The 14,190-nt window shown below is 42.3% G+C and overlaps 1 protein-coding gene across 7 annotated transcripts in view; it reads left to right on the forward strand.

Annotated features, from left to right (window-relative positions):
• Nucleotides 1–14,190, forward strand: part of MAPK10 (mitogen-activated protein kinase 10) — a 151,939-nt gene that overhangs the window by 52,125 nt on the left and 85,624 nt on the right. For 2 of the 7 annotated variants that reach the window (XM_069855392.1, XM_069855394.1), the window contains one exon: nucleotides 1,010–1,166. The exons of the other annotated variants lie outside the window; for them this stretch is intronic. The gene's annotated coding sequence lies outside the window, so the exon portion shown is untranslated. The remainder of the gene's footprint in view (nucleotides 1–1,009; nucleotides 1,167–14,190) is intronic. 7 annotated transcript variants of the gene reach the window in all.

A 14,190-nucleotide genomic window follows, 5' to 3' on the forward strand; every position in this document is an offset into this window, starting at 1 on the left:
AGGATGTCTTGAAGGCCTTAAACAGCTATTTGTTTCGTTTAAAGTTTGTACCTTAAATCAGATGCAGCATACAATAAAATTCTTTTTTGAAGACTAAGGGCATATGGAGGTCTGAAGTGCATATTTTGCCAAGTTGTCTTTAAGAGGGGCTTGAATGCAGCCTATAGAATAAGTTAATGGGAGAAGTTGCAAAGCTCTTGGTTGCTGTTGCCATCTCCTCCCCCATTTCCTAGATTATAAGATTTACTACAATTGGTCAGGACAGCAAAGCAAAAGAGAAAGATGAAATGTGTAGTTGGCAGGACCACAAAAATGCAAGTTGGTAAACAGCTATTGAAATTTCACGAGTCTGTTAGAAACCGAAGTGTTGATATCTTTCTTACAGATCAGACAACAATACATCTTTCTAATATACCCTTTCCTAACTGATATGCAATTGATAAGATGTTATTGATTGCCTCTATTAAATTTATACTCTCAAGTTTTTCAATACTGATGTTTGGGGGGGAGGGGGCAAGTTACCTTTCTTCAGGTTTCTTTATTTCTCCAAATAAAGAATTTTTCCTTTCATGTAAGCCTTCAATACAGTGCAGAAAGAAAGTCCAGGATGTGAACTCCTTGTTCTTGTATAATGGCACAGTTAAGGAATGTTATTTGCCTTTCGGATTATTCTCCATACCCAAAGGTTCACAATTACAAACATGTTCTCTACCCAGGGCTGAACAGGAAATTATAGGCACTGACTATTGCAGTGACTTCCAGGCTTTTTTAATCAAACAGGGTATACCAGTGCATGAAAGTATTGACCTTTGAAAGACTGCAGAGTGTTTGAAAGAAAACAGCTTGTTGGATGAAAGAAAACAGACCACTCAGTGTCCCTTGTTCATGTTATCTGCACTGTTTTGAATTGGAGAATGGTAAAAGGGAACAAATGGTTCCAAAATGAGCTAACTGTCCTGAATCATACCCAGGCTTCCTTAACGCTGCATGTCTTTCACTCCTTTGACAGCTGTCTTCCACTGGGACAGAGGTGAAACTTCGCCAGGCCACAGTTGTTGAGCAGTGGTCCTCAGATTTGCAGCTCTCCCTGGGAAGACATCAGAACAGTTACAAGTGTGTCACCTGGACAAAATGTAAAACTACACTGTCAGACTCTTCTGTCCCTGGTAAGGCATCTAAGGGCACATAATTCCTGATTAAAACCAAGTGTAATAAAAAGAAAAGTCCCTGCAAAAGAAGTGAACTACTGTGGAGGTGTCACATATTTGTGAAAGGTTCATTTTGCACTGTGATAAGCATACTGTAAAAATGCAGACTAAGGAACGGGAGGAAATTCAGTACAGGAAAAGAAATACTTTCTAAAGGTGTTCTGTAGTTTGTTGTTTGTAGATATTGTTTGTAGTCTGCCCCTTCTGAGGGAGAACTGGTTGTGACCAAAGACTTCGTTTATGAAAAATGCCTATGAGGGTTATGACAGAGCTGGTTTTGAACTGAGCAGTCAATGAACCGTTAAAAAAACATTGAGATGAAGATGACATTTTGCATGATAGGTCTAAGCTTGGATGGTGTGTGCATGAGGTAGGCTGTATTCTGTAGGCCTGACCTATTTACCTGTGTACCTCAATGTAAAGTTTCACCTCTGAATCTAATTCCAGTATTACCTCCTTTTTGTTAGCGTGACTGTGCAGCTGTGGATCATATGTAAAGCCTTATGCACGTGTTTACCTGTGGTCTAGAGGACATTGTATATGTTGGTATTTCCTTTAAGCCCATATTCAAACTTTCGCAAAAATCAAGATCTCGATACACTTGTAATGTTCTTCTCTGTGTAGCATGGACATATACTATTATAATATAAATAGAATATTATAATAATGTGAATGATAATATAAAAGATGAGTTAGTAGTACCCAGTGCAATGTGGTTGTTCTCAGTTCATCTTTAAGTGCCTATATGTGATAACAATGGTTAATAATAAGACACTAACAAGGACTAAGGATAGTTCTGAATGACAATCTGTGTTGAATTAATTTGCTATGCAATGCTGAGAACAGCTGCAGAAAATCACAAAGCATTCTTATATCTTCTGTAGCCTATTTCTTTTTTCTTGGTGAACAACTTTCTTTTAAACTTTCTTTGTTCAGTGTTTTGATTAACTTTGATGAACACAGCCAATTAAGTTAATGATATCATGTGACCTGGCAAACTAAGCTTCCTAGGTACTGGCCCTACTGGAGCTATAACTGTTGGCTGCATGTTAAGTGAATGCATGGGAAATACGAATAAATGAGACCAACAAGCAACAAGAGTTGCTAACAAGGTGGAGTTACTGGTTATGGCTAATGGAGGGAGGATCTAGGCTGAAGCTTGCAGACTCCGTGCCTCCCCAGAAGTAACTTCTTGCAAATTTTTGGTAGGATGTATGTGTTTAATATTAAAAAAACGTAGACATTCCCTCTGACACTATAGTCTCTGTTAGCCAGATGTACAGGGTTTACATTTCTGAGGAAGTCATTATTTACATAGTTTAGGTACCCTGAAGTTGTCACCACTCTCATGTATCTTTAAATGTGCTTGACTGTTTGCAAAATCTTTATAGTTTACATATGTGGATAGTACAGTTCAGCACAGGAACATCTCCAGTATGCTATGATAGATACTGAAATCATGGCATTAACAAACATGCATATATTTCACCTATCTAGTCTGCTAAGCCTGTTCCATTCCATTTCTCATTTTTGAGTGTTTCTTGAGGTGTAAAATTACATGGTCAGAATGTGACACTGTTCCCTGGATTTTTCTTTTTTTTCCAAAGACAATAGCTTCAGCTGCAAATTACAGAGATATGCTACCTGCAGATAAAATGTTCCTGCAAATTAGAAAGCCTGAGAGATTGTGAGAGGGAACTGAAATCAGACACGTTTTTTAAATAGGATTGAGGTAAGATCAGTCTAATATGTCACAACTCACTGTAAAATGCCTCTCTTGTTATTTCAGAGAATGTGTTATTTATTATAGAAAAAGTAGTGTCCTTCAGTACATGTTTTCTCCTTGGCATTGAAAAGTAGACTGCAGAGCTGTGTGGTTTTGTTTGTATTCTGAACACATGGCCTTTGTGAGATTCAAGAGAAGAAGAAATCATGGAATTTCGTAGCATGCTGGAAATAGGAACAGAGAAAGAGGCAAGCCTGACCCTTGCTCTATCAAGGGAGTAGCAGCTGCGGTTCATGTGCAGGCACAAAAGAATACCTCTTGCTTCACTTGTGTGGTCATGGCAACAGTAGTCACTTGCCTTAAAAACGGGCAGGTACCTCAGTGTAAGAAGCCCATGGACAAGGTTTCAGTATCAGACTGCCAGTTGGGCTGCCCCACTAAATGATGTAGTAGACACAGCAGACAGTTGCTCCAGAGGAAACTTACCTTTAACTGACTTTAAAATACTTAGTGCAAATTCCAATTGCAAATTAAGGGCAGCAGCACAGAGTTTATGCAGGCCAACCAACCAGCTATTTACACACGATTTTTTTCCTAACCATTTACAAAAAGAATTAATAGGTTGAGGTAATAGCCACAGTATTTTCCCAGTAGGTACTGAAATGTTGTTATTGGCATCTCCTAGTGGGATTGCAATGTGGAAATAATCCAGTCTGAGGATAAGTGACAAGATGAGGGTAAAATGAGGGGGGAAATGGCAAGAATATGATAAATATTAATTAATTAAGATTTGTGCATATTATCACAGTGTTGACAACATCTCAGCTGTCAAGTCTGTGTTGTCGGCAGAAATAAAAGCAGATGTCAATGATTGATGTTCTTACTACAGTTTCCTGGAACTTCAAACTTCATTCACAGTTTCATGCATTCACATCCATTATAAACTGGGAACAGTAATTTCTGGAAGTTCTACTTTGTTTATTTCTTATTGAAGAAATACTGAAACATTAATTTAGTCTTCTCTTCAGATAGTTTCTTTTGCAAGCTATTATTGCATTTTATGAAGTGATCAAGAAACTGCATGTCTGACTGATCATGTGTCTTTTCCTATTTCTAAGAGTTTCTGTCTTCTTACTGAACACTCTCCTAAAATTGCCTGAAACACTAGTCTCTTTTTCAGCAAAACAGCCCTGATATTAATTCCCTTTCTAAGAAGAAAAAGAATTATTCTATTCATAGACAGGTGGAAAGAGTTCAAGGGAATTTATGAACTCACATCTTTTATTCACCTGGAGACTGAGATAAATTATCTTAAAGTATTCATGCGAACTGGTGCTATTCTGTGAATATGTATTTCCTCTCCCCATGCCCTAGTTGGTAAACTGGTTTTGTATAACTTGAGCAAAAATACCACACCAGACCTTAGGAAGAGAAGGCACATTACAGCATTTAGAAGATGGCGATCAGGCCACAGCTTGTCAACCATTCAGTTTTGTCCTGTTCATTTTGGCATGTTCCATGCTGGAAATGTTGGTGTATTCTATCTAATGCATATCCAGTGATCTTCTAAATGGCAGAGGCTGGCTATTTTTTTTCTCTTTTTTTAAGGGATATGCAGAACAATGTCTAAAATGTGTCCAGCCACGTTGATGCAATGTTTCAGCTTGTGCAAACTCTTGTGCTCTTTCTGCCAGACAGCATAGCTTTGATGTGAAAGGCTGCGACCAGACAGACAACTCTCAGATGCTACAAGCACCTCACAGACCTCTGCAGCAGAGGATGAGGGGGGTTTTTTGAAGCAGACTACTCCTGAACATGTATTTTTTTGAACTTTGAGGATTTAGACTCAAGAGTGTGTTTAGGAGAATTTGTTAACCACACCTGGTTGAAGAAAATGTTGGTAGAAGACTTTACAAAAAGCACTTTTAACAGAACAGAGACATTTACTTGGCAGGAGGGAATTAAAGAAAATCAATCAAAGACTAAATATTTCTATTAAATTGTATTTTCCTGTGCTCTAAGGAATATCTCTTTTTAGGCTCTTTTTCTTTCCTTGAAATTGTGACTGTTAAGGTTTTCTTTCTAGGTTAGAATTATTTTTGAAGTGTTGCATATACCACAGATTGGAATATGCAGTTCTAATGGCTCTGTTAGTGCTGTGGAAACTTGAGCATACTAGAAAGAGTCACCACCCATCAAGCTTGAGACTTTTGTCTGCTAATATTTAAGAAAAATATTCATTTATTTTATATATATATTTGTTTTTCATAATATTCACGCCAGTTGAGAAATCTAGAAGATAGGAACTGAATAGGAGTGAAGTTAGGCAAGGTTTTACTATCTCCTGTCTAATTTGGTAGAGGTTAGCATTTGTAAAGTCTGAAAACACTAGGAAATTAATCGAGAAACCCATATATTTGCTGGTCTGTTAGTCCTTCAAATGCCAATTGCTTTCTTGTGGTATATATTCCTTGCCCGCGGCTACGAAAGTGCTAGGGGTAATTTTGACTTTACCCGCCAACAGATGTTTCAAAAGCAGAAAATTATCCCCTGTTGAGCCCTTGATAGAGACTGCCATCAGAAAAACATGTTAAAACCCTGAAACCTTAATCTAAAACTCTAGAGCCCTACCATATGGCCAAGTTCCACATTTTTCATTCATGTTTGCATTTCTAGCTTAGAAGAGTTAATGCCAGTGCTCCAGTGGAATTGTGTGTGGGCTGTGTTATGCTTTATGAGCACAGGCCTCCACTGAGGTTAATGCGAAGTTGCACTGTCCCCATGACAGCTCTAGGAAGCATTTATGCCTTGGGCACAGACTGAATCACTGAGATTTTCCTAGAACAAAAAAGGTTTGTGGGTTTATATTCCCCTTAAGAGCTTTCTCTTCTTTAGATGATCATGTGCATTATGCACACATGTAAGGGGTATAATTATTATTAAAACTATGTAATACTGATCTGATGGCATGTATGCATGAAACTGTATGAAATATGTAGTGTTTATACTCCCCAAGCTTGTGGTCTAACTGGGATGAGCATTAGGCAGATGGGTTAATGATTTATGCAGAGTGGAATTAATCAAATGTGAAGGCCTGGAAAAAAATAAAAAGAAATTACGTTGCTATTTTTTTGTAAGCCTAAAGAAAACTTAGCACTATGGACATCAGAAGGGTTCTAGCTGTGGAGAAGCTCTGGCAATTGAGTCATACCTGAGGAAGAAGCTAAAAACATTAGAACAAGCTATGGATTGCAGTATTTTTTGAAAAATGCATAAGAATGTAAGAGCTAATGGAATGAAGAGCTTTAGAATTACACTTACATTTAAGCAGTCAAAAGTAGGATAAGGTTGTGTTCTTGCAGTTCTTAAATTCTTTAGTAAAAGTAACTCATGTAAAATACGTGTTTCTGCTGATCATGTCAATATATCGTTTCGTGGTACCCATCTTGGATCTTCCAGTCCAAACTCTTTCAGAGTAATACAACAGTTTGTCCTTTAAGTTACTTTTTATTCTTTCTATCTCTGTTGCTTCCTGGCATTACTCACTGCAGAGTTCTGGTGGCAAAGACTTTCTCAAGGACACTCAGCTTGTTCTTGCTAAGATATATCTTACCTTATTAATGACAGTAACTGAGGAGAGAAGTCCTCAATCCCCCTGATGTACCCAGGTAAATTAAACTGGCTCCTGTATTGTAGAAATAATACAGTTCTTGATGTCATTTCACATTTGAAATATACAAGGTCCAACACAACTATCCCAAGACTAACCCTATAGCCTGGGAACAAAAAGTGGCAGGGGAGAGACAAAGACATGGATATAGAACGTGTTCTAATCTGTCACAGTAAGACAAGGCTCAACGCAATTGCTTTCTTCAGTATGAGTGGATGCATGCTCAGATATAGACATTTTCTTACCCTCAGTTGGAAAATGTTGGTGTGCAAGAGGGAACAGTGAGTTAAAAACACTTTGTATGTGAAGCAGTTTTAGTAAACACATCATCACTGTGCTTGAACATTTACCCTATTCACCAGACCTGGCTTCCTGAGATTTCTGCTTCTTCCCATCTTTTGTTGGTAGAAAATGGTAGAGCTCCTCAACAGTTTTTCAGAAAATTATCTGTGGAATTCCTTTGACCATTGGCAGCATAATATGCAGCTTTGCATCAACTCAGAAAAGAATTATTTTGAAGGTGATCATAGTTGATTTTCTTAATTTGTTAAATAAAAAGAATTGCAGGCACAGTCTTATTTTTTTTGTGTTGGACCTCATATTTAATAACTGTGAAAATCTTGATTTCATATGAGGTGTTCGACATTATGTGTTTCTGTAGATTTTGAAAGCTTTTTGTCCCTGTCTCTGAACTCTTTGATTCCTCAACACATTCAAATATTTCTGAAAACTTTTGACAGCTGACTAAAAATAGGAGGAGCAGATAATTAGCTGTTTGTCTAAAATATCTGTACTGTATCTGCACTTACAGCATTTCTCTATAACTGTAGGGGTGCACATATGTTTAAATGGTGCTGTGTGCCTCTGCCCGGCAGAATCAATTCCAAATTACTGTTTATGCATAATAAGGAGTCTTTCCATACAGTCAGAAAAATGTATAAGCTACTGTTTCTGTGTCTTGCTGTCAATGAGGAGGGACAAATTATGGAACAGCCTGTCTTTTTTCCATTTTCCCAAACTATTCTCCTTGAAAATAGCCAAGTTTTCTTCTTTGGCCTCTTTTTTCTTATCAAGACACTAGCAGTAGCTCTTCTTTTGTTAAAAAGAACATGCTGAGAGGGCACCTCTGCCCTTACACCTTCAGCTTACTATGCAGTGATCTGAAGAGGAATTTTTGCATTGTTACTGGAATCTTGCTATGTTTTCTTCAATTTCAAAATGCAATGTCTTTCATGCTGTAATATTTTTATTTACTCCAAAAAGATAACAACTACAAGACAGTATTTTGCAACAGAGTTATCTTTTCCCAGGGTTGCTGTTTTAACTTCACTTGAGCATTTTTGTGCCACTTGGCAGTGGATGATACTAAATTTGGTATATATGATTCCTGCTGGTCATTTCACACCTGGGTAACGAGCCAATGCTATGATTACTTTCATGCATAATTCTGAGTGTGCTTCAGCCCAGCTCTCCAAAGTCCCTGCCCTTTGAAATAAACTGCTGGGCCCTCTGCAGAAGTCAGTACTTTGTGGGGTAATATTTGAAGTAAGCCAGCATCCCAGGCTAATGGAGGCTGGCTAAGGGTTCAAGAAAGTTCACACTCCTCCCCTTTATCTCTTGTCCCTGTTCACTTAAGTTGTGACAGACTATTAAAAATGGAATAACCTAGAAACAGAGAGAAATTCGAAAAGCAACTCCTGAAATGGCAGAGGTTTGAAAAGGGTGCTGTAGTACATACAACAGAGATGCAAAGTTTCTGCTGCAGTAAAGCCAGAAGAAGAGAGTACTCTGGCTGTCCTGTTTGTATCTTTTTCTCATTGTCTTTCGCAGAAGATTCACAGGTAAGTATAAGAATCCATAAATAACCATACAGGATATTACATGCACAATAAGCGTCAAATAGCAGAAGCCTAACCGAAATCCTAAACCATCTTATTTCTTGTAAGCACTACCTGTTATAAACCTGGATGGTCTTGCTTTTCACGTAAGGCTCAAATTTACTTTCTCATGACAGTTAATCTTTGTATTTTAACATGCCATTCCTTGTTTTACTTGTATACAAGAACCTAACAGGAGGATGACTTTTAATCACTCCTTATGTGTTCTGTCTGAGTTCACAAAAGTATGAACTTTTTTCTAATGTGCTAGTTTGTGATCATCTGTATAACAGGTAACTAACAATAATCTTCAGGATTCTGTATCTTTGCATTCCTCAGGTACTGTATTTCTAGTTCTGCTTCTGGGAAAACAAATGACACTGTTGCAACAACACCACTCAGCAGCAGTAGATATGCTTTCTTTAAATAGTTCTCTCATTGTTATGTCAGATCCTAAACAAAATGTCCAGGATTCAGCTGGATAAATACATAATGCAATGGGTGAGCAATTGGCTGATGGCTCAGGCTCAAAGGGTCACAGTAAATGGGGTTGCATTGGATTGGTGCGCAGTCACTGACAGGTTCTGCAGAAATCTGTCATAGGGCCAGTACTCTTTAATGTCTTCATAAATGACTGGAACACAGGACTTGAAGGTTTAATAACTAAGTTTGCAGATCACACAAAACTTGGGGGAGCTGTTCACACTCGAGGGCAGATAGGACCTGCAAAGGAATCTAGACATATTGGAGAGCTGGGTAATCACTAGCCTCATGAAGTTTAACAGGAGAAAGTTCTGGGTTTTGCACCTGGGACATGGCAACCCTGGAGCAAGAGGCTGAAGGGCAGCCCTGTGGAAAGTGATCTGAGGTTTCTGATCAATGGCAAGTTGAACATGAGTCAATAGCATGCCCTGGAAGCCAAGAGGGCAACCATGTCCTGGCGTGCATCAAGCGATGCATTGCTAGCCGGTTGTTGTAGGTGATTGTCCTGCTCTACTCTGCACTGGTGCAGCCCCACCTTGAATACTGTGTGTGGTTTGAGGTGCCATGTATAAAAGGGATATAAAGCTACTAGAGAGTGTCCAGAGGAGAGCCACAAAGTTGGTGAAGAGTTTAGAGGAAGAGAAGCCTTATGAGGAGCTACTAAAGTCACTTGGTCTGTTCAGCCTGGAGAAGAGGAGACTGAGAGGAGACCTCATTGCCTTTTACAGCTTCCTAACAAGGGAAGGAGTTGGAGCAGGCGCTGATCTCTTGTCTCTGGCAACCAGTGATAGGACCTGAGGGAATGGCTGGAAGATGTGTCACGGAGAGTTAGGCTGGATGTTAGGAAAAGGTCACTGGTACAGGCTCCCCAGGGAAGCAGCCATGGTGCCAAGCCTGGCAATATTCAAGAAGCACTTGGATAATGCCCTCACACACATGGTGTGACTGTTGGAGTTCTCCTGTGCAGAGACGGGAGCTGGACTCGATGATCCTTGTGGGTCCCTTCTTCCAACTCTGGACATCATTCTATGAGTTTATGAATTTCAATTGCGTTCACTGGATATATAATTATCATTACTATTCCTTATATTAACGTGTAGTTTGGGGGGGGGGGGGTTGTTTTAATTTTGGTCTAGCTGCTAAAAATAGCAAGCTAAGTTTTTTTGCGAATTGTGTGTCAGCCATGAAGAAGTTGGCATCCGTGAAAGTGTAGGTGCTGCATGTCATTTTTAGTATAGTTAAGGGCTTGATTGATGTAAGAACTTCATGGCCATTTTAGGAGAAGTCCCTATTTGGAGAAGCAAAACCAAATCTACATATGAGTAGTAGAAAGTTGTGATTGTAGTATCAGTGTACATGTACTACATCTAATGCATCCAGACAGCCAAGGAAGCTAAAGAAGAAAACATTGTGCAATTGTGTGCATCAACCTGTAGGCTGAAAAACTTTCTGTATTAGTATTTTATTTAGCACAAAGATAACTATTCTTTTGAAAACTTCACCCAGCTTTAACTACAACTAAATTGGAGCAAAAACTTTTGCTGGGTTTGTACCTAATTCAATGAGCATCTTGTTTTCTTTAGTCTTTCTGCACTAACACGACATATTTTCTTGCCGACTTCTTCGGCAGCCCCCGGCAGCAGGACGGTGAGTTCTGTGGTGGGGTGGACTTTGTGAGGCGGTGGGAGCTTCCCGGAGCCGGGAAAATCCCAGAAAAACCCAGGCGGGGCGGGGGTCCTGACAGCCCCACACGCTGGTCCCGCGCGGTGCCTGACGGGAGGGGGCGGTCCCGGCGGCTACCGCGGGAGATTTAAACAGTGCCCCTGGGAGCGCCGCGAAGAGGAGTGGGGTAGTTTGAGCGGCAGGGCGCAGAGAGGACCTAGGGGCTAGGCAGAAGACACCGAAGACCATGGTGGCCACCCAGCAGAAGGTTAAGGCTGCTCCGTGTGCTGCAGCAGGCAGGGTGGATGCTGCCACCCAGACAGAGCCACAGTGGGTGCAGGGAGCTCCCCAGAGCCTGGGCTGCAGGCAGTAACCCCCTCCCACACCAGCTCGTGCCTCTGGTACTGGCTCCACTTGTGAAAGCTGCGCTCGAGTGGGGGAACTCCTTCACGTGGTGGAGGAGCTAAGGGAGGAGGTGAAGAGGCTGGGGACCATCAGGGAGTGTGAGAGAGAGATAGACCAGTGGAGCAGGGCCCTCTCACTAACTCAGCAGCCTGCTGGGGCTGGTGTGTCCAAACACCATCCACCTGCAAACTGCAAGGTTGGGGTTACAAGAGATGGGGAATGGCAGCAAGTTCCTGCCAGACGAAAGAAATCTGCTCCCCTCACCCAGACACCAAAACCCCAGATCCACCTAGTGAACAAGTACCAGGTGCTGCAGGTGGAATCTAACCCTGAGAATGAGGATGATGGTTCCCACAGCCTAGAATCCTTCCCTAGGCCGCACCATCCTCAGAAAAAGATAAAAACATCTTCCATCAAGAAGAAGAGGAGGGTGATTGTCGTAGGGGACTCCCTCCTAAAAGGAACGGAGGGACCCATTTGCAGACCGGATCCACTCCACAGAGAGGTCTGCTGCTTACTTACCGGGGGAATCAGTGAAGGAGGTAGCCAGAAAACTTCCTTCCCTGGTCCATGAGACAGACTACTATCCTCTGACAGGAGTCTAAACTGGTGACGATGATCTAGTAAACAAAAAGGCCAAAACCATCAAGAATGAATTCAGGGCCATTGGGAAAATGATGGAGGGCTCTGGGGCTCAAATAGTATTCTGCTCCATCCCAAGGCTAAATAGGGAGGAGCAGGAAGCCAGGAAGAAGAATTCGATTAATGCCTGGCTCTGAGCCTGGTGTGAGGAGAGGGGCTTTGGCGTCTTTGGTCATGGGGTGGCTCACGCACCCCCAGGCTTACTCACTAAGGATGGGACACTTGTGTCTCCTAGGGTAACTAAAGCCCTTGCTAGAAACCTAGCTAAGCTCATAAATCAAGCTTTAAACTAGATGTGAAGGGGGAGGGGGTTGAGCCCAGACTAGACAGGAATGAGCCTGGATGTGGGGCAATGGTGATTGGGAGAGGGTGTGCTGCTGAGGACCACCAGTACATCACCACACAGAAAGTGGGGGAGAACACACCTGAGGGTGCTAAGGGAGATACAGGCACTCTGGAGCTAGCTACTCCAGTTACCAGGCAATTGGGAATGAACTCTGTTCCCTCTAAGAGGGCTGAAGGCTCAGCAACTCAGCTGAAGTGCATTTACACAAATGCACGCAGCATGGGGAATAAGAAGGAAGAGTTGGAAGCTATCATAGGGCAAGGAGGTTATGATGTCGTTGTCATCACGGAAACATGGTGGGATGACTCATATAACTGGAGTACAGCTATGGTGGGGTACAAACTCTTCAGGCGGGATAGGAAGGGTAGGAGAGGAGGCGGGGTAGCCCTCTTTGTAAGGGAGGACTTTGACTCCTTTGAGATGGATTGTGGTGATCAGGAGGTTGAATGCTTGTGGGTTAAAATCAGAGGAGCCCATAAGAAGGTAGATTTTATGATGGGAGTCTGTTACAGACCACCCAGCCAAGGAGAAGTAGCTGATGAGCTCTTCTATAAACAGCTGGGGTTAATCTCTAGATCAATGCCTCTCGTTCTTGTGGGAGACTTCAATCTTCCTGATATCTGCTGGAAGTACAATAGAGCAGAAAGGAAGCAGTCTAGGAGGTTCCTGGAGTGCATGGAAGACAACTTCCTTGCACAGCTGGTGAATGAACCAACAAGGGAGGGTGCCCTCCTGGACCTGCTGTTTGTGAACAGAGAAGGCCTTGTGGGGGATGTGGCAGTAGGTGGACGCCTAGGACTAAGTGACCATGAGATGATAGGGTTTTCTGTTCTAGGTGAAGAGGGTTGTTAGTAGGACGGTAGCATTAAATTTCCAGAGGGCAGACTTTGAACTTTTCAGAAGGCTGGTTGGCGAAGTCTCATGGGAGACAGTACTCAAGGGCAAGGGAGCCCATGAAGGCTGGGAGCTCTTCAAAAAGGAAATCCTAGCAGCTCAGGAGAAAGCCATCCCCATGTTCCGGAAAAAAAGCCGGCAGGGGAGAAAGCCAGCTTGGTTGAACAGGAAGATCTTGAGTGATATCAAGAAGAAGAGAAATGTTTATGGTCTCTGGAAGAGGGGACAGGCGTCTTGGGTGGACTACAGGAGGGAAGTGAGATTGTGTAGAGAAAAAATCAGAAGGGCTAAGGCTCAACTAGAATTCAGATTGGCCAAGTCTGTGAAAGATAACAAAAAATCTTTCTACAAATATATAAATAATAAAAGGAGGACTAGGAAGACCATACAGTCCCTATTGGACGCAGAAGGAACAACAGTGACAGGGGATGAGGAAAAGGCTCAGGTACTTAATGCCTTCTTTGCCTCAGTCTTTAGTTGTAAGTAGGGTCGTTCCGTCTGTGTACAAACCCAGGAGCTAGAGGAGCAAAATGAGGCTCCCGTGATCCAAGAGGAGGTGGTCAGAGCCTTGCTAGCCCGACTAGACACCCACAAGTCTATGGGGCTGGACGGGATTCACCCAAGGGTATTGAAGGAGCTGGCAGATGTGCTGGCCAAACCCCTTTCCATCATCTTCCAACAGTCCTGGAAGACTGGGGAAGCTCCACTGGACTGGAGGCTGGCTGATGTTGTGCCCATCTACAAGAAGGGTCACAGGGAGGATCCAGGGAACTACAGGCCTGTCAGTCTGACCTCAGTGCCAGGGAAAGTCATGGAACAGGTGATCTTGAGTGCTATCATGAAGCACATGCAAGAGAACCAGGTGATCAGGCCCAGTCAACATGGGTTCACAAAAGGCAGGTCTTGCCAAACTAACCTGATCGCCTTCTATGACAAAGTGACTCGACTGCTGGATGAGGGAAAGGCTGTGGATGTGGTCTTCCTGGACTTCAGTAAACCCTTTCACACAGTTTCTCACAGCATTCTGCTTCGGAAACTGTCAGCCTCTGGCCTGGACAGGCGCACACTCTCCTGGGTGGAAAACTGGTTGGATGGCCGGGCCCAGAGAGTGGTGGGAAATGGTGTGAAATCCAGCTGGAGGCCAGTGACAAGTGGGGTTCCCCAGGGCTCAGTGCTGGGTCCAGCCCTGTTCAATGTCTTTATCAATGACCTGGATGAAGACATTGAGTGCACCCTTAACAAGTTTGCAGATGATGACACTAAGCTGGGTGGAAGTG

The sequence above is a fragment of the Phaenicophaeus curvirostris genome, chromosome 4 (genome assembly GCF_032191515.1).
Source record: "Phaenicophaeus curvirostris isolate KB17595 chromosome 4, BPBGC_Pcur_1.0, whole genome shotgun sequence".
NCBI classification, from domain to species: Eukaryota; Metazoa; Chordata; class Aves; order Cuculiformes; family Cuculidae; genus Phaenicophaeus; species Phaenicophaeus curvirostris.